Source organism: Etheostoma spectabile, unplaced genomic scaffold, assembly GCF_008692095.1.
Source record: "Etheostoma spectabile isolate EspeVRDwgs_2016 unplaced genomic scaffold, UIUC_Espe_1.0 scaffold00018803, whole genome shotgun sequence".
Lineage (NCBI taxonomy): Eukaryota > Metazoa > Chordata > Actinopteri > Perciformes > Percidae > Etheostoma > Etheostoma spectabile.
The window spans coordinates 37,142-61,181 of NW_022604478.1; the positions used below are offsets into that span (position 1 = coordinate 37,142).

Here is a 24,040-nt window from a genome sequence, read left to right on the forward strand (position 1 = left end):
TTGTACACCTCCACAAGGATGGAAAGGGCTACGGGGAAATTGCCAAGCAGCTTGGTGAAAAAAGGTCCACTGTTTGAGCAATCATTAGAAAATGGAAGAAGCTAAACATGACTGTCAGTCTCCCTCGGACTGGGGCTCATTGCAAGATCTCACCTCGTGGGTCTCAATGATCCTAAGAAAGGTGAAAAATCAGCCCAGAACCACACGGGAGGAGCTGGACCTGAAAAGAGCTGGGACCACCGTTTCCAAGGTTACTGTTGGTAATACACTAAGACGTCATGGTTTGAAATCATGCATGGCCCGGAAGGTTCCCCTGCTTAAACCAGCACAGGTCAAGGCCCGTCTTAAGTTTGCCAGTGACCATTTGGATGATCCATAGGAGTTATGGGAGAAAGTCATGTGGTCAGATGAGACCAAAATCGAACTTTTTGGTCATAATTCCACTAACTGTGTTTGGAGGAAGAAGAATGATGAGCACCATCCCAAGATCACCATCCCAACTGTGAAGCATGGGGTGGTAGCATCATGCTTTGGGGGTGTTTTTCTGCACATGGGACAGGGCAAGCACAAGGCCTTGTTTTATTTCTTTTATTTTGTATTTAATTGTTCCACATTGGAAAACATTTAAAACAATTCAATCCTTGATGTTCTTTTACAAGTTTGCTTTCTATTTTCTGATTTTTGTATGACATCATCAGTGTCTTTACTTTCAGTCTGAACAGACCTCAACAGATTTAAAACCACATTCAGTCACAGAAAATATGAAATATGAAATGACAAAGATTATTAAATGAAATTCCACAAAGTAGGAAAACATGACGCTACAAAACAATAACTTGAGAGCGTACAATTAAAAATGGCCAACTTCCAGTATTTTGGTAATGATGAGAGGACCAATTTACACAAATATTTAATTTGCTCTTATTAAACTCACAATGCTCAAAGGTTAGAGTTTTTGGCAACTTTTGGGAGTTCAGAAATATATATATAAGGGTGACAAAAATGTATTCCTAAAATGAAAATTACAATAACTTCCTGTCAGCCAAAAAAGAATGTATGTAAACAATTTGTATGTTTCTAGAGATGAGAAGAAAGTTTTTACAAAATAAAAAAAGTTTCAAACATGTCTACGTTTTCCAACCAAAACATCTTTAAACGTCTTAATGTTTTGCCTTGGGGCCTTCTTCTTCTAGCAATTTACTGGAGAAATATACATTTTTTCTTTTTACATTTAATTTGGACCATATAGCAAACTAGGAAACTTGTTAAATGTATTGAAAAATCTGCAATAGCAATTGTAAAAAAATGTAAAATCTCAAAAGGGTTAAGTGGCTCCCAGTTTTTTCTTTACTGTGTGAAACGGGTGCAAATGGCTCTTTGCCCTAGACTAACGAGCCATGAAAACCGCTTTTTATCAATTTTTCATCACGGAAATGCAGCTCCGATCTGTCATTGACTTGAAAGGCAATGGTTAAGTTCTATCTATCAAATAATCAATATAATAAAACTAGAGGGAGGCAGGGCGATACAGCCCGATCCGGTTGGGGAGAGTTCTAGCCTGAACAGGCTCCTCTTTTTACCCTGTCTCTCTTAGTTATGCTTTGATAAAGCTTATAGTTAGGGCATAGAACTGAATATTGTTAGGGAGTGAGGAGTCACAGCGTCCGCCTAACCCGGCCCACCTGCATCTCGTCATAGTTGTCAGATTTATCTATCATATAATCAAAAAATATAATAAAACTAAAGGGAGACGTGACATACAGCCCGATCCGGTTGGGGAGAGTTCTAGCCTGACCAGGCCCCTCTCTTTACCCTGTCTCTCTTAGTGATGCTGTAATAGTTTTAGACTGCTAGGGGACTTCTTTTGACACACTGAGCTCCTCTCTCCTCTATCTTCCTATCTTTCCATTTATGTGCATCCATGTCCCAAAAATGCTTGGTACTAACCTAGCTCTGGGGAGTCACTCCCGGAGTCCTTCAGCTGATGATAGTGTTTTCTTTGTCATTGTGTTATGATTGACTAAATGTTCCTGTTGGAAGAGAACATGTGTTAGTGTTTGGAATAATTTCTTGATTTTGAAACAAGTTTGCAGTGTTTTGTTAGACATAGTGTGTTGTGTTAGTGTATTATTGTATTTTGAAAATTAGTTTTGGAGTTTAGTTTACAATGTGTGATTTTGAGCATGACATTCACTGTTTTGCCAGTTGTGTGTTTTGTGTGTGTTGGTGTGTTAAGAGTTTAGGAAACTTGTTAAATGTATTGAAAAATCTGGAGGAATTTTAAAAAACTGTAATAGTATAGCTTACACATGCGGATGTAGTGCTAACTGTGTTAATAGTTTTGGAAATTTGTTAAAAGTATTGAAAAATCTGTCATAGCAATTGTAAAAAACTGTAACTCCCTTTCATACAGTAGATGAGATTTGGATACTTTCTCAGACTGTGAAGGTAACCACATGGTGGAGGCCCAGCCATTGTTTTGCTGCACCATTAGCATATCCAACATAAAGTGTGTGGGGGTATAGCTCAATGGTAGAGCATTTGACTGCAGATCAAGAGGTCCCCAGTTCAAATCTGGGTGCCCCCTACAAGGATGTGTGTAGGCTATCATCTTTATGATTGTAGTTGTTGACACTTGAAAAAAGCATGCATGTAACTAATGTTGCTCTTTCCTGAGTAGTGGATGCAGCTGCCGCCGTGGTCCTGCTGGACCACGGATTATTTAGATTATGTCTCTCACAGTGGACATGCACCTACGATGACAATTTCAGACCCCTCCATGATTTCTAAGTTGGAGAACTTGCAAAATAGCTGGGTGTTCTAATACTTATTTTCCTCACTGGACTAGGTAGACAGTTATTATGACATTAGCATACCAGTGTATTTGGAGGGTGGCCTGAAGTTTGGCACAAATGGCCGGCCACACACCTTCAAGCTGCTGCTGTTGACGCACTGGGTCACATGCCCGGCGTAGGTGAGCAGAGACGATGGCCTACTGGTCACCGCCGCACTCCCCCGATCCTGGTTCCACCTGTTCAGGCCTTCCAGGAGGTAAAGATGAAAATTCAGCGCATTTGCACTGGTTCCTGACAAAACAATAAAATATTAATAGTCCATTAAAAAGGTCTAGCTTTCCAATCTGATGATTTTTTAAATAAAAGACTATACTGGGTGTTAATGATATACTGTAAGGGAGACACCAACCTGGAATGAACCTGTTCAGATGGCAATGAAATGATTCCAGAGACGTGGACCCTCTGGCACAGCGATACTTGGTCAGGACAACACCCCCCTTCTTGATGGTACCTGTCTCTGTATAAAGTTGCACACCAAGCAGGTCCTGGATGCACTTGACATGGCGTTGCTGCACACGCCAGATGTGCTCCATGTGCACCTGGTCCAGCAGTGGCACCCCTATGATGTCCCTCCCGTTTGCCTGAACTGAAAAGACAAACAATGTTAATTTGATTATGTAACAAACACAAAACCAGTATATATATATATGAAATAAGAGTTATTTAATGAATTATTCACCATTGACACACTTAGTGGGGGGCGCAGGAAAGATGGTGGCCCAGCAGCCGTTGCCCCTGCGGTCGAGACCAGAGCAGCAGACTGCGAGGCTGCGGCAGGAGGCTGAGTGGTGGGCTGCTAAAGCAACAGCATTGTGATGCGTGATATAACAGCAACAGCATTGCAGCAGACATGAGATGTGAGTTTAATCATAATGATACATCATTTTAAAACAGATCACCTTAGTGCAGTGAAATCCACAATTACAGGCCACTGACCCTCCAAACAGAGTGGTCTGTCCACGGGCCTGCATGGGACATTTCTCAATCTGAAACAATCACAACCCTGTTCAGACTGGGGTATATAGTAATCTGTTTTATTCATAATATCTGCACTATTGTATGGTATATTCTTTGAAGTTATCATTATATATTGCTATATCTTACCTTCTGATAGAGGTCATGCCTCTTCCGCTGCTTAGGGGCTGGTCCTTTGCCTCCAGAAGGCCAAACCCCTGAGCCGGCATACGCCCTCAACCATGTCATCCACTCTCCTTCCCCCATGGACTTGTGGCTTTTAGGCTTATTGCTCATCTAAAGGCAACATGAATATGGACAACAATAAACAATGAGCATCCTTTGGACAATACACTGTGACACTACAGCACAAACGCACACCTACTATGACAGCTCCATTATCAAATCCATCAAGTTACTATTAAATGGGTAGTAATCTACCTAGATGATTAGCATAGAGTAGGCTATGTCATAGCAAGTTAGTTACATATTGTTTCTCTATTCATAGTAACATTGAGTATAATATGTAGATCATAACAGTCAGTTTGTTTACATTACACAAACTAGCCATAATACAGTAGTTAATTTAGCTACAGATTGCAAATTACCCAGGTGCAGGTGGTTAGCTAAAAATAGTAATAACATAGTAGTTACATGGCTTTTTCTGTTTATATTAATATTTGATACGTTACATTTATCAATAGTAACGTTAATGTCAGTTAGTTTACATTTCACATGACACAAACACTCATATTAGCTAGCTTACCGCTACAGTTAGCATTAGCGATTGTTAGCTATGATGCTACGGCCATAGAACAATGTACACCTGGCAAAATTATCAGAACACTTTGTGTGAAGGTATTAAATAAACTGTATATGCCTATTTAAGGAGGAAATGCATGTTAATGGTTACTTACCATTAAAGTTTATCTCACTGTCAGCTTAGTGCGATGACAACAAACCGTTACTAGGCACGCTGGGGAAGTTAGCGTCATGTACGTGGTGCATCATCCAATCTTTACAAATAATCAGCGTTACGATTGGCTAGATCCATTGTCATCCCGCTACGTGATCGGACAGGGGTGAATCTCACATTGGACATGAACGAACGTGATTAGCTGTCAAGATTGGAAATGGAACAGACGATTCTGAGCGAGGTAGCGCCACAGAGACGGCGCCTGTCTGATGTTTTATGAGCAGGAGCTTGATCTTCAAGCCACAAGCATTTGTTTTATGGCTCTAGTAAGTAAATAGTATGTGCTTTGTATGAGTTATAATGTTTAGATGTTTACATGTGTATATTTATTGACCAGGAGACCTCGTGGTGCAACGGTAGCGCGTCTGACTCCAGATCAGAAGGTTGCGTGTTCAAATCACGTCGGGGTCAAATGTTTAGGGGTTTGCAGTCCCTCAGTCTGTTGATATTTGGTTTGGGAACTGGATGGTTTAACACTAGAAGTGCCGGGATTCCATAACTACTAGAACTGCCGTGAGCAGTCATTTTGACCGCCAGATTCCAAACTCTATAATCTGTCATGATAAATACCTAATTGCAATATTAATGCAGGTATTGTGTTAGGATATCTTTAGAAAAACGAAATAACACCAAAATGTACAGTTTAACGTGTTTAATTATAAACTTGAGTTGCCCAGATGTTTCAATAATTCATATCATGGCATAGTAAAACGTAATTATTTCATTCACATCTGAAAAATATGGTATGTAAATTCATTCAACATTACTTATAACATGCAAATAACAGCTAAAAGTATCTTCTTTGAACATTTATAACCTAACCTAACCTGTCACTGCCTCCGTGTTGCTGTGGTGCGCAGCGCTGCTCGGACCGTGCCCCGCCCCCGCTCCCTTTTCTCCTCTCTAAACTCGTGTCTCAGCTCCTCTGCCAGTTGCTGCCTGAACTTCCTCCGGACAATGTCACTGCTGGTGCCCTCCTTGGAGAGGATGTGTGTGATGATTCCAGGCAGTTTGAGGATGTATAAAGTTGTAAAAACACGTAGGCAGCCAACGGCCTAATAGCTCCGTGTACCGCTCCTTTCACAGAGCGAGCGCCCGGCGCTGCCTTCTGATTCAGAACGGAGTGCCTCCACGCCGTATTCATTGTGGTAGCAGCGTTGCCGACTCTGGCTTTACCTTCAGCCCATCGCTGATGCCCACACTTGTTACTCAAGACCACTTATGACGTTTCTTTGGCAGAGACGCTGATAGTAACTAAGCAACCAATTTGAATCTTCAACCGCACGAAAGATTAAAAACAATACTGCGAAAATCCGAGCGGTCAATTTGACCGTGTATGGCCGAAATAGGTAAAAGTGATTTTATTTTCTTTACTTAGTGTGTAATGTATATAAAAACTATTTTTAATTAAAATATAGAGCCTTTTAGGAAAAGTCAGGAACCAGCAGGATTGTATTTTTTTATCCAGCAAAGTTATTACATATATAAATTTCAAAACGGTCAAAATGACCGTCATGGCCGTTCTAGTGTTAAGTCCCCATGTGGACCAAAGTGTCAATTGGAGGCTGGAGAAATGCTAGGCCCTGCCAGGTGCTCTTAAGCAAGGCATTGTACCACCCCAACAGCTCAGGGTTGAAATAGCCTTTTGTTGTCAGAAAACTTGTTTAATTTGTTATGAATCTATTTTGTAATTTTCCATATGTTTAAAAATATCAGAATTCATATTGATATTGCAGTATTCATAATCAATATTGCAATATCCCATTTTGTCAATATCGTGCAGCCCTAGTGTGTGGTCTGTGTGTCTGTGTGTATGTGTGTCTGTGTGTGTTGGGAGTGGGACTGCTAAATGTCAAGGGCTGGGAGGAGATGGATTTTTTACATGCTGGGATGGAACTACTAATCTTGCGATTGACAGACAATCCACCCCAATACAGCCACATTATACGGTGCAGAACCCAGGCATTCCCACTCTCTAAAACACCACCACCCAACGTGGGGCTCGAACCCACGACCCTGAGATTAAGAGTCTCATGCTGTACCGACTGAGCTAGCCATGCACTTCTTAAGTTTTGAGTTGCGGTCCAAAAATTGTACTTAAAACTTCTGAAATGTTACAGTTCTAGAATGTTACATGGCAGTTCTAGAATGTTAGATTGAAGTTCAAGAATGTTAAGCTGCCATTCTACAATGTTAGCTTTAAATTCTAGAATGTTAAGCTGCAGTTCTACAATGCTATGTTGTAGTTCTAGAATGTTAGGTTTGAGTTCTAGGATGTTAATATTCAGTTCTAGAGTGTTAGGTTTAAGTTCAAGAATGTTAAGCTGCAGTTCTGGAATGTTAAGTTGCAGTTGTAGAACAATAGGTTGTAGTTTTAGAATAGTAAGAGGTATGGTCCTAAAATGTTGCTTACAGTTCTACAATGTTATGTTGTAGTTCTAGAATGTTAGGTTTAATTTCTAGAATGTTAAGCTGTTGATCTAGAATGTCAGGTCAAAGTTTAAGAATGTTAAGTTGCAGTTCTGGAACAATAGCTTGAAGTTGTAGAATTTTAAGAGTTGCGGTCCTAAAATGTTAATTGCAGTTCTGAAGTGTTACATTGTAGTTCTAGAATGTTAAGTTGCAGTTCTAGAACAATAGGTTGAAGTTTTAGAATTTTGTCTCCATATAGATCAAAATAATCGTGACTACCATTTTAGCCATAATCATGGTTTTATTAAACCAGGTTGGGCAAGTAACCTTTCTGCTGACTTCTTGTAAAATAAAGCAAGTAACATCACTCAAAGAAAGCTACTGCGATGGCTGGGAATCAAACCCAGGTCAACTGCTTGGAAGGCAGCTATGCTCACCACTATACCACCATCGCTTGGCAATACAATGTTCACTTCAAATCTTGTAATACATCTGGGCATTGAGACTGAAAGTACGCTCTATCACTGAAAGTCCCTCCAGGGGGTCCTGTGTTATCACAAGAATAGGAAGTGCATGTGTATTTGCTACCTTCCTTCGATAGCTCAGTTGGTAGAGCGGAGCACTGTAGAGGCACAAAGCTGAAATCCTTAGGTCTCTGGTTCGAAGGAACAGTCTTTTCCAGAGTTTCCCTTCAGGGATCAATAAAGAATTTCTGATTCTGATGTAGAGATGGACAGACGACCCAAAAGCATAATACTTCTTGCAGAAACATAACAAGAAACAAAAAAAGATGTGATGGAGAAAGAGTTAAAGAACCTTTTTTCAGGACACCCACATTTTGTCACTCAATATGGCAGAAATCCTGCAAACAGCTACGATGACTGTTTATCTGTGTGGATTTTAAAATCTATCTGTCACTCCGTCTGGCCCGTATTGGATGGAATGATGTCAATTTGCGCTTTTCATCTGTTATACATAACAACCTGGATGCAACAAAGAACCCTTTTCTCCTGTTTTGTACACAACCCAAAGTTTTACAAAACAAAATATAACTTTCACCGAATCCCTCAGTTAAATCACAGTCAGTAACTTTACATGTGTTGGCAATAAAGATGCTCACAAAACACTTTACTAACACTTGCGTTTCTGTGCCATATTTTCCCAGCACATCCTCTGTTTCCATAAGCACTCTATACCTAATACCCAACAATACAATACACAAATCCATCAATCTTTATTTTAAAAAGAATGCTATCCCATTGTTAGTACACATGAGTGTCAGTAGTCGAAAGCCTCCTGTCCACTATCTTGTGGGTAGGGATGAGCCGAATACTCGGCTGAAACGAGTATCCGGTACGGATAACGCACTTTTGCCGAGTACAAGTATCATACGAGTAATGTGAGTCAATATCCGTGCTCGGATTCAGTGAAAATCTCCACTGACTGTGTCTCCGTTCTGTGATAGGCTAGTCACAGTGCCAGTCACAGCGCCTCTCCCTTACACTATTCTGTGATAGGCTAGTCCCAGCGCCCCTCCCCTACACTATTCTGTGATAGGCTAGTCCCAGCGCCCCTCCCTACACACACACATTCCTTCTGTTGTTGTGTCCCACCGGCTGTTCTCACACGCACTCAGGGCGCGGAGATGTGAACAGCTCTCTCCGTATCTCTCAGGTCCGCGGGCTTTCCCGTTAACATTTAGGGTTTCTTCAGCTTCAGGTTTGTTTTATACTTCGGTTTGACCTAGTACCTAGTAACCAGGAGACTTCTGGTAACCGTGGGGTTTGTTCAGACATGGTGTTGGTAGAATGGGACTCGCGTTGCATCTCTGCCGTCAAAGGTTTTTTTGTTTTTTTTAAACTGCCTGCTGCTCTAACTAGTTTTTTGAGTGTCTGAAACTTTCTTGCTGTGTTTTATAATAAAAAATAAAAGGCAGTTGCGGTATAAATGAATAATATTACAAATTAAGTTACACACACAATCACATTCCAACCAACCCCCCCCCGTCTCTCTTTGTTTCTCTCTCTGTATCTTTTACTCACTCACAGACACACACACTCACAATTGAGTGTGTGTCTGTGAGTGTGAAAATAAGTGTGAAAATAAAAAAGAACCAAAAATAAATAAATGATCACACTGATCATAGAAAAATTAAAAGTTAAAAAATAAAGTTATATTATTGAGTATGAAAACTCTTGTTCATTACATTTTACTTAATAATTGCAAGCACATTGTTGTATTTATTGTTGCAAAACTTATATACTGTAGGCCTATATAGTTTGTTTGTTACCATGACAACACCAATGGCACTCAATGTTGATGCTGTCATGGAAATAGTTTTCTAATCAGCAATAAATATAACAATTTCTGATCAACCCATATCAATTGCATGCTTAAAATAACATACCGGTTAAAGCCCCCCCTGTCCTATTGAGTTTTAATCTCAGATGACATCTAAGGCTAAGAAGTATCGTGCCATGGGGGACGATGAATGGCTGTCCCGGCTGAGGACGTTTGCCGCTACACAGGGCTAAGCACTTTGAATTGCCCTGTTGCTGAAATGTGCTATACAAATAAAGCTGCCTTGCCTTACAGGGGTCTGGCCTACTGATGCTGGGAATAGACCAGCCCCTAGGCAAAAGAGATGGCATGAGCTCTATCTTAAGGTACAGATTTTTACATGTTTTTTTTAATAACTATCAGCAATTAATTAATGTCATGTAACATTCTGGTGCATTTTAATTTTGGTTGATTACAGCTAGAGAAGTGTCCACTCCAGCAGCGGGGGCAGATGTCTCTTCTTGGTGGAGCACAGGTCTGCACGTGTGGATTTCACTAGGGGTGATCCGAGTATCCGGCTGAAACAAGTATCCGGTACGGATAAAGCACCTTTGCCGAGTACAAGTATTATACGAGTAATATGAGTCAATATCCGTGCTCGGATTGAATAAAACTCCTCAACTGGCCGCACTGTGATCTGTGATAGTCACAACGCCCCCCCCGCCTACACACCCGCTCGGATCAATCTCACACACACACAGAACATGGAGAAATGCGCTCCCTCTCTCCCTCTCTCTCTCTCTCTCTCTCTCTCTCCCGCTCCCGCTCCGTCAGGCAAGCAGTCAATCGGGTCTGCGGATCTGTTCCGTTAACATTTAGGGTTTCTTCAGGTTTGTTTTTAACTTCGGTTTATAGTACTTACAGACTTAGTAACCAGTAGATTTCTGGTGAACGTGGGTTTCAGACATCCTTCTTGTTTTAAATGCAACTCTCGTTGCGTCTCAGCCATCGGAGATTATTTTTATTTTTACTGTCAGCTGCCCCCCGCCCCTCTCTCTCTGTGTCGCTCTCTTACTCACACACACACACACACACACACACACACACACACACACACACACACACACACACACACATATACCTGGTGTGGAAAAAAAAAAAAAAAAAAAAGAACCAAATAAAAAAAATCACACTGATCATAAAAATTAAAAAGTTATACTGAGTATGAAAACTCTTGTTCATTACATTTTACTTCATAATTGCAACCACATGTGTTGTATTCATTGTTGCAAAACGTTCAGTATATAGTTTGTTTGTTACCATGACACCATTGATCTGAAGCTTGATGCTGTCATGTAAATAGTTTTCAAATCAGCAATATAATATAAGCAATATAACAATTTCTGATCAACTCATATCAATTGCATGCTTAAATAATATACCGGTTAAAGCCCGGCCCATTTCAAGAGAACCCGACCCACTTCCTGGTTTAAATCTGACCACTTCCGGTTTAGGCCCCGCCCAGTCCGAGTACGGATCCGGATACAGATAATTCATGTGGTAAACAGATACAGATACAGATAATGCTGTACTCACTCATCCCTAGTTCTTACTATTTTCAAAGCAGTGCAATTACAATTTCATTGTAGGTCTGCTGTGTGTCCTTAAAATGGTGCTTTCTGCTGGAAAATTATTTTTTTGTGTCAATACGGCTGTTTCTTTTTTAAGTACTTGCTTGGCCTACATTTTTAATTGCATGCAGGTATACATGCATACAGTGGTATGCATGCATTTAGGAACCCATGCTGAAGTTGACTAAAAAGAGGAATAAAAAAATCATCTTTAGGAAATTGAGCTTAATGCCTTAATTTAATAAAAAGGAAAAATCCAACCTTTAAAGATGAACTGAACTGAAAAACTAACTTTTGATAACTTGTTGGTTATGGTAATTACAAATGAATTACACTAAAAAAAAATATTAAAAAAATCAATATAGCTTTTTTTTAAGCAACACAAAAGTTGCGTTTGTTAGTGTTAGAACGCTGACAATATCGATGACGTCACTGGCATGGTAGGACCTGTGAAGGTATATAGGCATCGGCTGCAGCACATAATATACACACGGAAAAAAGTAATTTTAATGGCACGGATTACGCATTTGAGCCTGTGAGGGACAGGCCTGTAGTGTCTGACTACCACCACATGGAGGACAATCAGGTTCAGGCTCCACTGAAGTACAGGATCGCTTCGGGGGGTGTGACAGTGACCGGTGTGTGTGTGTGTGTGTGTGTGGGCGCAGCTTACTGTCATGCACTCTCCTTTATTGTCTCCAAGCCCATTATGCATTTTAGGAAATAGACTGCTTATATATCGTGTCCATTTAGAGAAAATAGAAAAAACATGGTTAAGGTCCTGTTCGTTTACGAAAATAGAGGCAGATACATGGAAAATGTAATTGGACGCATTAATCTAATGGGATCGCTTGTTAGCTGAATGTAGGAGAGTTACCCCGGTTTGACCAGAGATGCGCGGAGGAGTCACGAGTTTTGCGGAGTTGGCAGATTTTTACTATGGAACTAGCAGCTGTTTCTGCATCAACAATGTGCCCTGAGACGGCGAACATCCGCTAGCTTCAGGGTGATTAGAGAGGGACGTTGGGGTCTGTGGTTTAGCTAGCGGCTAACATCCGCTAGCTTCAGAGGGGGGGGGGTCGTTGGGGTCTGTGGTTTAGCTAGCGGCTAACATCCACTAGCTTCAGGGTGATTAGAGAGGGACGTTGGGGTCTGTGCTTTAGCTAGCGGCTAACATCCACTAGCTTCAGGGCGAGTAGAGGGACGTTGGCTTCTGTGCTTTAGTTAGCGGCTAACATCCGCTAGCTTCAGGGCGAGTAGAGGGACGTTGGCTTCTGTGCTTTAGTTAGCGGCTAACATCCGCTAGCTTCAGGGGAGTAGAGAGGGACGTTGGCTTCTGTGGTTTAGCTAGCGGCTAGTAAAGGTATTATTATGGATATGTGATATCGTCGGAGTCTGGGTTTATTTCTACAGTCTATGGTCGGAGTGCTAGCTCGGGGAGTTTTGTCATAAGAGTGCTGCCGTCGTATTTAGCTGCTAGCCCTTTCCCTCGGTCGGATTGTTGGGATCTAGCTTGGTGTTGTGTCTCAGTAATGCCCAGTGTGTCAGTCTCTGTTTTGTTGAACGCTATAAAGCCGACACGTTGGGCTTTATTTTTGTAAGTGAATATGTTTGTGTTTTGTGTGGCAACAACGTTACACCCAGCCCTTTGCCTAGTAGACTTGAGAGTAAGCTGACAACCGGTAAACATACCGCTAACTCCCTCCCTGTCCTCTGCCTGCCGTGAGCGTTTCAGCGCCCGGTCTGCGGCAGGTAGCATCGGGTTGTTACTAGCCGGTGGGTTATCGGTCTGCCCTGCACTGGAGCCTGCAGGCCTCAGGTTTCAGTCTGGTGGACTTAACCTCACCAGTGACGCTTTTGTATCAAAAGTACTGCTTTCCAAATAGTCTGTCGCTAAATAATGCTACAGACTCGAAATCCAGGCGCTGTCTGAGGGCTAGCCCGTTTTAAGGCAGCTAGCTGCTAGCCGTGAGTTGAGGACTGTTTTTTTCCTTGTCAAAGGTAGCCTGTGGAAATGTGTCGTAACCCCAGCTGCCTTAGCCCTGTACAGTTCCTTACAGCAGCCAGGGGCAATACAGTATGACCCCACCAGACTTCTTTCTTTCAGTTTCCCCAGCCGTATGTCCGCTAGCCTCCGACTCTTTGTATGGTGTTCCTATGGCTGCGCTGCTAGTGCTAGTTAGCCACGGAGTAGCTTACCATGCCAGTGACGTAGTAGATTGTGGAATTCCAACATGGCGGCGCCCATGTTACAAAAACAACCCTTTCAACGTGCCATTTTATCCCTTTTAACAAATTCACCCATTTTAATAATTGTACCATTGAGAAGAAATAAAATACATCTGTTATATCACCATTATTCAAATTCCAGTTCAGTTCATCTTTAAGGACACCAACTGCATTGCCTAGCGATGGTGGTATGGTGGTGAGCATAGCTGTCTTCCAAGCAGTTGACCTGGGTTTGATTCCCAGCCATCGCAGCAGTTTTAGTTGTGTGGTTTCTTGCTTTATTTGTCTAGAAATAACCAGAAAGGTACTCACCCAACCCGATTTGATAGAATATTAAATCTCTGTTATGGTACAAATAAGGGAGCATATCAATCAATCAAGCTGCTTCCACGAGGATCCACAGACACAGGCAGGGCACTACGATTTGCACTTTGCTCATAGCCGGTAACTACTACTGTCCAATTATAAAGTTTATGAACATTTGTGCAAACAGGTATAGCCCTGCTTTTCAGGTTGTCGTGGCCGAGTGGTTAAGGTGATGGACTAGAAATCCATTGGGGTCTCCCCGCGCAGGTTCGAATCCTGCTGAAAACGAGAATGGTGGCAAACCAAAGACACATCACAGAATGCCAATCTGCGCTTTGTTTTCATGAACAATATTGTGTTGACTCATAGTTACTAGATACCACCAGTCTCCACCAATGCATCTCTCAGCATTTATTTTCAGTTTGTGTTACAAGATTTGCAGTGAACGTTGTATTGTCCAGCAGAAAGGCAACAGGTGTGTTACTTTTCGACTATAATTTATACCATAGGTTTTGAAGCCATATACAACATTCCCATTACATGTTTTACCACAGTTTCTTCTTTTATCAGTGATATTTATATCTCCTTGTGGGAGTCATCCCAAAAGGATTAATAAAGATAAGTCTAAGTATAGCTCTGAAAACAATAAAAAAAAACTGAAAATCTTCCGGGGATGTAGCTCAGTGGTCTTTTATACCTCAGGCTATCAGACAGCCCAACAAGCACTTTACATGTACATGTTTTACAGTTTCACTGTATTTATGTACTTATGTACTGTAGTGTAGTATATGGCATCACACTCCAGTTTGTTATGTACCTGTACTGTAGTGCAGTATATTTATTTGTAATGCTCCAGTTTTATGGTGTTACGCAGGAGTACTGTAGTTTCCACATTTATGGATGAAAATCAACTTGTCATGCAATTAAGTTTACTCTTCAGCAGGTGGAGACATTTCACTTCAGACACTTTGTTAAACATGGATATGTAGACTTCATGCTGATACAAAGAATATAGAATATATAGAAATTAGTAGAGGATGGGTTTCGATCCATCGATCTCTGGGTTATGGGCCCAGCACGCTTCCGCTGCGCCACTCTGCTGTAGTAATCTGAATCAACCAAGGTTCCAACAGTTTACAGGTTGCAAAGTTTAACATTTGGTAGACCTTGCAACAATCCTTTATGTGAGCTTCCTGATTACTCACACATTGATTATTGACATGTAACACCTGTAATTGTCTGTTTTTTAAAAACAGGGCATAGTGAGTACAGATATAAACATCAGTAAGGAGTCTACCAAGTTGCCTCTTATCATTTTAGTTTGGAAAGCGGCACACCAAGTCAGTTTACCGCGACGGTTTGAACTGGGTCGCTAGGGTTTTCTGCTGCTCTCGAGCAGACGGCGTACTCACTCTGGTTTCTCTTCATAACACATAACACACGTCTTTTGCCTTTTACTAAAGACTTCCTGGAGGGGAACAAAGATGAGCTAAAACTTGTTTTGGTGGGCTTTGCTGTATGGCCGAGCCTTTTGTACTTGTGAAAAACAATATGCTGTCCTTAACTAGACTCAGAGTCTTAACTAGACTCAGTGTCCTCACAGCACAGCTAGTGCTATATGGGGCGAGGCCAAAGAAACAGATACCAGGATGTGACTTTGCAAATCAGTGTCTCACCCTGGCCACCATGAAAGATAAAATTTGGACCTCCAGAAACTTCCTGGTAAGAAAGCACATGCAGATCCCCCCCGTGACTGTGATCAGGATGGCTGCAATATCTAAGTAGTGTGTTTCATGTTTTCACTTTTGTTTTTGAATGGTAAATGAACAACTGTGCTGGAATTTGTGATCAAAAACATGACTTTTCCCATTTTGACAAACAGTTTTGAACACTTGAGGTATTTCAGTGAAGTCTTTGGTCTGGAATGTTAAGTTGCAGTTAGCAGGATTCAATCTAAACTGTATATCCTATTGTCTCTGGAACAATAGTTGGCAGTTGGAGGAGTAATGGCTCTTTACAGTGAATATGCAAAAGAAGATGTTCACAAATTCAGCCCAGGTAAACGCTCAGCCCATATTCACACAGACCTAAACCTACTCACTTAATACTGGTTACAATATTCTAAAATCAACAATGCCAGAGAAAAATGACAAAGAGTGTTAACATTTTTTAGTATGTAAGTATTGGCTTTTCCCTTGCAAACGTTTTGTTCCAATAACATTAACAAGCATACCGTTCGTTACGTTCCTTGTGTTTGTCACGATTTGGGGAAGTGATATTTGCAGGTAGTGTGGCCGAGTGGTCTAAGGCGCTGGATTAAGGCTCCAGTCTCTCTGGAGGCGTGGGTTCAAATCCCACCACTGCCATTTGCTGAAATGTTACATACATTGGCACACTCCTTGCTGAGGATTGCCTAAACCGTCCTTTCCAGCACCTTGGAGTAGACTTTACCAAGGAGGCTGAGCAGTGTGATACTCCTGTAATGGGCAGATTCCATTCTTCTTGAAGAGGGGAGCAACCACCCTGGTCTGCCACTCCTTAGGCACTGCCCCAGACCTCCACGCAATGTTGAAGAGGTGTGTCAACCAAGACAGCCTCTCCTTACAATATTTCTCAACAAATTTAATCAATTCCTGGGGCTTTGCCACTGTGGAGTTCTATAAACAGTAAAACTAAGGGTATTTTTACTACTGTAAAACTAAGTTACAGTAAGGGTATTATACTGTAAAAACATGTACAGTTATGATACTGTAATTAGGAAGTTACAGCACGTTGCCAGTAAGTTAACGCAATTTTTCAAAAAAAAGTCTAACAGTGTTCAGACAAACATCACTGACTTTCTTTCTTGTAAGAAACACAACTTCCTGGACTTTCTTTACAATATAGTCTATAGTTGTCCCTTGCTTCCAAATTCCCATTTTTCAAGGCTGAATCTCAACTAGCACTGACTCTGCAGAGAGAACCAATCAGAGCTGATCAGCAACAGCTGTGCTACCTGCATGATGGTTTTAACCTGGCATGTAGCACAGGAACCAGTTTCTCTTGGTGACTGGAGTGATGGCAGCTGTTTGGGTCTTTGTTGTTTGTGTGCTGACGGTTTGGATTAACAAAGGTTGTTACATTTCTTCTGTTTGAAGCTTGTATTCAAATATGTAGTGGAGTATAGCAAATGTAAAGAGTAGGGTAAATTACTCAATGACTGAAATGAAATTTAGCAAGTTCATTATATGTGGCGTCAAACCGCAGAAACATTTGATTAACAGCAGTTGCATTGTCCTTAGGCTTGAGTTTGCCAGTTGGCGGCACAAATGAAAAACATGATGATGCGCTGCAGAGGAGAATGATTAGAGGTAAGAACGTTAGTGACAGAATCTTTAAAGAGCTACTTACAGAAGCTAACTGGATTTATTTTGTGCTACAGATGTGTCTCCCAATGATATCTCCATGAAGAGGGCCTTTGCACTTCTCCAGTCAATGGAGTCTAAGTTGATCCAAGCCGCTAAAAAAAGTGAGCAGGTTCTATGAAACCATATTGGGAAAATGCTGATATTGTATTTACAGCTGAGGTTCTTTGTGGCACAATGTAGTAAATTAAGGTTAAGTTGTCTGGCTTTTGGATTGGGGATTCCTACCTATGTTTAATTTAAGCTATTTTGACCATACCATGTGGGTATAAAGCTGGCTTCTCAAATTATTCAAACATTTATATAGTCAGTCAGCAAACTTAAGCTAAGGTAGCTCTGTAGAGATCATGGAATTTCCCAAACAAAGTAAATGCAGCACATGAACACAACTGCTGTGCTAGCTTAAACACAATTCAGATTCTGTAATGATGTAAACAAACTCCACTGGTCTAATTACCAATTAAATGTTTTGGAGATATCAAGCATTAAAAGGAAGTCTTAGGCTGAATCCCATTCCTTCCCCTTACCCCTACCCCTTGGCCCTTCCCCTACCTTTTGCGCGTTCACGCGGCACCTAGTGCCGGTCCAATACGTATTACGAGCTAGGGGTAGGGCATGGATCAAGGGCTGTATACCCCTACGGATCTAGTGTGGACGCGACCTCACTAGAAAACACACAGGCAGTGTGTGGCTGCTGCATCAACCAGAGAGACACATGAATGTAAGTACTTTCAGGTTTAAATAATTGATTAAAAAGTTACGACAGTCTTGTTTTGTGGTCTATGCAGTCCTGTACATGTGTACCCATGTTCCTAACTGAAACTTTTAAAAATCGCTAGCTTGCAATGCTAACGCTAATCGCTAACGCTAATCGCTAACGCTAACGTTGAACAGTCCCACATATTTCTGCCTTGAATGGACTGTATAGATCGCATAGATTGTATAGCTAGATATATATTAACGGTCTATGATACATCGCTACGTGCTTAAATATACCGCCCTGTCTCACACAGGAGGAACAGGAGGACACAGCAGCTGATCCAGGTTGGGGCTGCAAACGAGCAGACTTTCCTAATTCATATGTTCATGTTGTACCCATTCATTATTGCATTGGTAGCCTACTATTATTGTAATAATATTTAATTAATTCCTGTTCATTGTTCATGCACTTGTTATATTGTTGTTGGTTTTGATATGGGACACTGATGATATGTGAGGGGGGGGGGGTTACTGGCCAAAAGGCTCCAGACTGGTCTGGAATATCAGAGCAGCTGTAGCTACAACAGTGTAGTGTGTGTGTAGTTTGTTTGTGGTCTTGTGTGTATTTTTTAGTTTTACACATGAGTGCCTTTTATTGTGTGCGACATGTTAGTTATGGTTCTAATAGTTGACAATGGTTCTGTAACATTATTTTATGTACGTTTTTGCCTGTTATGTTCAATTTATCACCAATAAAGACAGATTTTTGTCAACAAAATGTTTTTGTGAACATCAATGACATTCAAACGGTGATAACTGAAACAGATATACACACACCATGTATACAGGGGTATATGTATGTATATGTACACATGATGCATGTGTATACACATTTGTATTGCAAACAGACCTAAGTACTACACAGATAAGTACTCTACACTACCAAAGTGAACCTAAAATAACTATAAAATAACACTGTTGTCCAAACCCACACAATCAACAGACCTAGACGGCATCTTGGAGGTTTGTGATCAATACTGTATGGTGATGTCACCAAGTGGTGTCCCAATTCATAGGGGTATGTTTTCACCCCTTACCCCTACCCCTTGGTTTCAAGGGCCAAGGGGTAGGGGTAAGGGCCAAGGGGTAGGGGTAAGGGCCAAGGGGTAGGGGTAAGGGGAAGGAATGGGATTCAGCCTTAATACTTGCTTTACTTTTTAATCAAAAACAAAGAAGCCTTAATGGTAAATTATTTACAGTATTAATGTCAAGGGTAGTTGGGAATTAACGATTTCTACGTATTTTTCAGCACAACTGGAAACCAATGAAGTGGAAGCTGAGGCAGCTATTCAAAAGCTTGCAGATGTTCAATTGCCCCTGAACGGACCCAAACTGCTCAAAACCAACCAGACGCTGGGCGACCAGGCTGCCAACCAGACGCTGGGCGACCAGGCTTCCAACCAGACGCTGGGCGACCAGGCTGCCAATCCAGACGCTGGGCGACCAGGCTGCCAACCAGACGCTGGGCGACCAGGCTGCCAACCAGACGCTGGGCGACCAGGCTGCCAACCAGACGCTGGGCGACCAGGCTGCCAACCAGACGCTGGGCGACCAGGCTGCCAACCAGACGCTGGGCGACCAGGCTGCCAACCAGACGCTGTTATGAGACACAGGAGGATTCAGGAGCGGACACACGGGAGTAAGGAGTTCAGGCGAGTTTAATGAGATAGCAGGTGAGCCAAAGTGTAGGAGATATCTGGGCTTGCTGGAGCGCAGGTAATAGTATTGTGAGGAGGAGCAGGCAGGCAGGCACGAGGGTAGTAAGCTGACGAACTGGCGAAGAGTGGAAGCAGAACCAGAGCATATAACAGGGAGTGATGATTGATGAGCCACAGGTGCGGTGAGCTGCAGCTGGTGACGAGCTGCAGGTGTGACTCACAGCCAGCTGAGATGAACCTGCTGAACACGCCCACACAAACAAGACTGACAGGGATAAGGGGAAGGGAGGAGACAGCAGGATAAAACCCTAACAGACGCTGGGCGACCAGGCCGCCAACCTGACGCTGGGCGACCAGGCCGCCAACCTGACGCTGGGCGACCAGGCCGCCAACCTGACGCTGGGCGACCAGGCCGCCAACCTGACGCTGGGCGACCAGGCCGCCAACCAGACGCGCCTTTGACATGTTTCTGCATGTACCTACTTATATCTGTGGTGATATTAAACTGAACTGATTTTACCATACTTCTCTGATAAATTATAAGAATGAATGATTTAACCTGCCAGGAAGCACAACGGTTTCTTTTTGCCATTACTTTATGCATGCCTCCAAACTAAAACAATTGCACAAAAAGGTCACTTCGGGATCAACACTTCAAATTTTACATGTTAAGTTTCTTTATCAGAAATTAGTTTCTATTAACAAAAATAACATGGGTTTAAAATTTTATGATATTTATGAATTTTAGGGTTTTAAATACATAGTGTTTAGTTTTCCTAGGTCAATTTTTGACCTGTTGGTCCAATGGAGCACTACTGTGCTTTACAGCAGATGAGCACATGTGAAGACCCACTAAAACACCTGCACACATACACGGCCCCCACAAACACAATCGTACAACCTATATACAGAACAAGTTTTGCAACAATGAATGAGACACATGCAGTTGCAATTATGAAGTAAAATGCAATGAACACGAGTTTTCTTACTTAATATAACTTTCTTTTCTGGGACCATCACAGAATGCAGTGCGATCAGTTGAGTTGTATTCAATCCGAGTACAGGTTATCAGATAGCCCAAAAAGCACTTTAAATGTATATTTATTGTATTCCACTCCAGTTTTTATGGGTGTTAAAGGAAGTATGAGAACTGTAGTTTCGATTTTTATAGATGAAATAAACTTGACATGTCATTAAGTTTACTCTTCAGCAAGTGTAGACATTTCACTTTGATAAACATGAACACACTTAACACTGCTCCAAAGCATACCAATTAGCAGAGGATGGTTTTGATCCATCGACCTCTGGGTTATGGGCCCAGCACGCTCCCGCTGCGCCACTCTCCTCTGCTGTTTAAGCTCAGGGGCTGGAAAATCTGAGTGACATTTCGAGGAAAGGTTTGGGAACCGGTGGCAACCAATCAACCAACAGCAACATTTGGTAGACCTTGACACTATTTTTTTGTGTGATATTCCTGATTTCTCTGTCCTTAAATTGGTGCTTTCTGCTGTCAAATTCTGTTTTTGTGTCAAAACGGGTCTGTTTCTTTTTTTTAAGTACATATTTGGCCTACATTTTGAATTGCATGCGGGTATACATGCATACAGTGGTATGCATTCGTTTAGGAACCCATGCTGAAGTTGACTAAAAGAGGAATTAAAAAAAATCATCTTCTGGAAATCGATCTTAATGCCTTGATTTAAAAAAGTAAAATCAGATATAAACATCAGTAAGGAGTCTACCAAGTTGCATCTTATCATTTTAGTTTGGACACCCAGTGAGGCTTACCCTGAGGGTTTGGACTGGGTCGACTAGGGTTTTGCTGCTCTCGATCAGACGGCTGTACTCACTCTGGTTTCTCTTCATAACGCACAAGTCTTTCGCCTTTTACTAAAGACTTCCTTGAAGGGGAACCCCCCGATGAGATGAAACTCTTTTTGGTGGGCTTTGCTGTTTGGCCGAGCCTTTGGTACTTGTGAAAATTAAGCAGCTCCGATCGCTTCCTGCAGGTGTTTCTGGCTCTGGATCTGTGGTTGGAGACACCTGCTGCCTCCATGTTCCTGATTCTTGTGAAGTGAATGCAATATCTCTGAATGCCTAGAGGGAGTCCCTTTAAATTTGGCATACATAACCACTTGGAGTCGCGGATGAACTGATTTCGGTTTTGGAAGTCAAAGGTCAAGGTTACTGTTTCATTATGTCACCAGAACTGTATATGTATTTCTCCTGAACTGGTGTACATGATTAATGTAAAGCCCCAGTGGCCTAATGGATAAGGCACTGGCCTCCTAAGCTAAGGATTGTGGGTTCAAGTCCCATCAGGGGTGATTTTCAGCAGAGTGGCGCAGCGGAAGCGTGCTGAGCCCATAACCCAGAGGTAGATGGATCGAAACCATCCTCTGCTGGAGACACACTGGTAGACTCTCTAAAAGGGTGATGAATCAAGAGATTCTGACCCTAATTTTCATGGTGAGATGAATCATGATATAACTGCTGGAAAAGTTGTTGACAGCCCATTGAAAGTGGCAAGTTATGTTCTGGCACTTTACAGTCCATTTTGCCAAATCAACATCCACTACCCTGTCAGGACCCTGTAGTAATATTGACTTTCCAGTTATGTGATTGGTAAGTGGTTGGGCTGTACACAGGTTTTGATCACATCCATCGGTTGCATGGACAGGACTTAAATACCCCGGTTCCCCCGCATGATCGCTCTCTTGTCTTTGTTGTTCGATGACTATTTGGGCTCACACCTAGACACACCTGAAGCATCTCAGACGAAAATCCCTCTGCACCTCAAAGCGCTTTCATGCACTCCCAGCTGTGCCTTGTTTTCTTGTAGCTTTGGAAAAGGCTTTAGCTTATGACAAGGTAAACAAATAACACCATTGTGCTTCTCATTCGTGTGTTCACTTCAGTTATGTATTGAATCAAATCTTTAGAGCTAATGGCCCTCATTTATCAACCTAACGTAGAAATCCAGCGCAGATATGAGCGCAGAAATCCTCTTACGACAGGCTTCACGTGAGATTCATGAAACGTTCGTATCACACCAATCAGAGAGTAAGAATGGTCGTACATTGATAAATGCAATTTAAATATCACGCCCCAATATATTCTCAGTTTTGAGGCCTCGGCCCTACTATTTACGACATGGCCAGATCCTGCTAAGAGTTGGAGAATGAAAACCTGACATCTCAGGTGCTCTGGTGCAGCCAGCCACCACCAGGCCCAGGAGAATATGCCACCTAAGAAAAATGCAATCCTACCCGATGAGGTTGAGGAGATTGAATACACCACTGCCAGGCCGAGTGAGAAGGAGAGAGAAGGAGACGCTGGAACAACAGCCAATTTTCTTTTTGGATTTCAAAGGCATTTATGTTGACAGCGGAGGCATTGAGGATTGTCATACTCTGCCGAGCAAAAACAAAACGGCCACTCCATTGGTAATAATCCAGTTCACCAACAGAAAGAAAAAGTCAGCACTCCTCAGACAAGGAAGGAAATTAAAAGGCACCCAAGTTTACATCAACGAACAGCTCAGCAAGAAAAATGCTGATATCGCCAAGAAAGCACGCATACTCAGAAACAAACAAGATCCAGGCAACATGGGCAAGGAATTGTAAGATTTACAACAAACTTGAATTTTAACTGCAGGAGCTTTATTGCAAACCTTTAAAAAATGAAACAGTACCTGAAACAAAAGGAACAAAATGTTCACAGCATTTGCAATAACAGAGACTTGGCTCACGGTAGAACAACCGGAGTTGGTAGAGATTGAGGAATATGAACTATCATTCATCAATAGGAAACAATCAAAGGGTGGGGGGGTTGCATTATATATTGACCAAAGATAATAATGTCAAATAGTTACTAAAATGTATTTTGTTTTAGATACAAATCATGGAATGCATCACAGTACAAATTGAAATAGAAAAATCTAAAAACATTCTAATGAGCTGCATGTATAGGAAACCGGGATCGAATAATGACATGTTTAAGGAAATAATTACAGAAATATTCAGTAATATTCAGTAATTTCAAAATGTTTTTTTATCTGCTGAGATTTCAATATTGACTTGCTCAACCCACAAGACCACAACAAAACAACAGAGTTCATTAATCTGGTGTACAGTCCCGGTTTGTATCCCTCAATCAGTCGACCAACCAGAATTACAACCAATACTTCTACACTAATTGATAATATATTTACCAACGTCACTGTCTATAAAGTTGAAAGTGGACTAATAACAAATGATGTCAGTGATCATCTGCCAGTTTTTGAAAACATACATAGCTACACTAAGACCAGGAAGGACGACAACATGACAGATGAACTGATTTAGATTTTGCATTTTCAGAAGAGGACCTTGTTTTCTTTTAGCTGTGAAAAAGGCTTGCACTCGTAAAAGGTAAACAAATTGCACTTTATTGCCCTTATTAAAAATTTAGGCAATTTTAACAGTACAATACAAACATAAGAAACTACAAAACAACAATAACTTGAAGGCGTACAATTAAAAATGGCCAACTTCTAGTGTGTTGGTAATGATGAGAGGACTGTTTGAACCAATTA

The 24,040-nt window shown here is 41.6% G+C and overlaps 6 non-coding genes and 1 pseudogene across 6 annotated transcripts; 6 read left to right on the forward strand and 1 right to left on the reverse strand.

Annotated features, from left to right (window-relative positions):
• The first annotated feature begins 2,515 nt into the window (after positions 1-2,515).
• Positions 2,516-2,587, forward strand: trnac-gca (transfer RNA cysteine (anticodon GCA)). Its single transcript has one exon. It is a non-coding gene; the product is annotated as a tRNA-Cys (tRNA).
• Positions 2,588-5,124: 2,537 nt separating this feature from the next.
• trnaw-cca (transfer RNA tryptophan (anticodon CCA)) lies at positions 5,125-5,196 on the forward strand. Its single transcript has one exon. It is a non-coding gene; the product is annotated as a tRNA-Trp (tRNA).
• A 2,383-nt stretch (positions 5,197-7,579) lies between these two features.
• trnag-ucc (transfer RNA glycine (anticodon UCC)) lies at positions 7,580-7,651 on the reverse strand. The gene has a single exon. It is a non-coding gene; the product is annotated as a tRNA-Gly (tRNA).
• A 6,198-nt stretch (positions 7,652-13,849) lies between these two features.
• Positions 13,850-13,931, forward strand: trnas-aga (transfer RNA serine (anticodon AGA)). Its single transcript has one exon. It is a non-coding gene; the product is annotated as a tRNA-Ser (tRNA).
• Positions 13,932-15,051: 1,120 nt separating this feature from the next.
• Positions 15,052-15,171, forward strand: LOC116682492 (uncharacterized; annotated as a pseudogene).
• A 756-nt stretch (positions 15,172-15,927) lies between these two features.
• Positions 15,928-16,009, forward strand: trnal-aag (transfer RNA leucine (anticodon AAG)). Its single transcript has one exon. It is a non-coding gene; the product is annotated as a tRNA-Leu (tRNA).
• A 5,301-nt stretch (positions 16,010-21,310) lies between these two features.
• Positions 21,311-21,428, forward strand: LOC116682491 (U5 spliceosomal RNA). Its single transcript, XR_004330437.1, has one exon. It is a non-coding gene; the product is annotated as a U5 spliceosomal RNA (small nuclear RNA).
• Positions 21,429-24,040: the final 2,612 nt, after the last annotated feature.